Source organism: Chinchilla lanigera, unplaced genomic scaffold (assembly GCF_000276665.1).
Source record: "Chinchilla lanigera isolate Chin_1 unplaced genomic scaffold, ChiLan1.0 scaffold00212, whole genome shotgun sequence".
Taxonomy (NCBI): domain Eukaryota; kingdom Metazoa; phylum Chordata; class Mammalia; order Rodentia; family Chinchillidae; genus Chinchilla; species Chinchilla lanigera.
Genome location: NW_004955613.1, coordinates 283888 through 284756, shown reverse-complemented (window position 1 = coordinate 284756; position 869 = coordinate 283888). Strand labels below are relative to the sequence as shown.

General features: G+C 41.3%; 1 protein-coding gene across 1 annotated transcript in view; it reads right to left on the bottom strand.

Annotated features, from left to right (window-relative positions):
* LOC106147645 (erythroid membrane-associated protein-like) overlaps window positions 1–869 on the bottom strand; it is a 9415-nt gene that overhangs the window by 5084 nt on the left and 3462 nt on the right. The window lies entirely within an intron of this gene.

Sequence of the window (869 nt, the reverse complement as noted above, 5' to 3'; positions counted from 1 at the left end):
GCCCTCTCTCCACTCAGAACCCGGCAGTGCTCTGCACCACTTACAACATAAATAAGAAAACCTGAATGTGGGCTGCAGCGCTCCCCACAGTCTGCCCTCTGTCTGCCTCTCCGCGCTCTGTCCTGCTAGTTCTTCCCTATCTTTCTTGTTTAATTTTTCTACTTTTCAGCATCAGACAGAGGAGAAAGCACTACTTACACTTACCTATATCACCATTATAAAGTACAGTTTCTCATACGGGATACATTTGACACATTAAAATAAAACTGTGAAGACTGCAATAACTTTTCCTTATTGGAAATTATTTTGCATGACTTATTAATTTAAAAATAGTTAAATGAGTTCCTTCTCATTACTGTGGTTTTATTGTATGGTGAATTCCAAATACCCTTTTCTCAAAACCAGCATTCAATTCTAAGGAAAGGACTTCAGCAGAATTATTATGAATGTACACATACCATTGCAGAGGTTTTCATATTGGGATTAATGTTGTCAATGATGAATTCAGTCTGGATGGATTTGTGTTGGGTAGGTTGATTTAGAGCCTCTTTATATTTAATCAATTGTTTATCTATGGGAAAAGATTTTTGCAGATGGAAAACCTGAACTGAGTGTGGCCTAAAAGTCAGACAAGGAAGGCAACCTCACAAACATCATCGTACTTGCAGGGCGGGCAACACTCACAATTTTTCTGATGTCGACAATGACAAAGGTGATACATAAACTCTCTGAGAGCTTCTTGACGGTGCTTTTCCTTAATTGACTGTTAAAAGATGCTCTCCCCGAGGCTGTGCGAGCCTGGAGAAGCTCGGCCTTGGGAGAGTTGAGAGACAGCAGGACCTGGGCAGCAGCTTCCTCACCCCACAGGG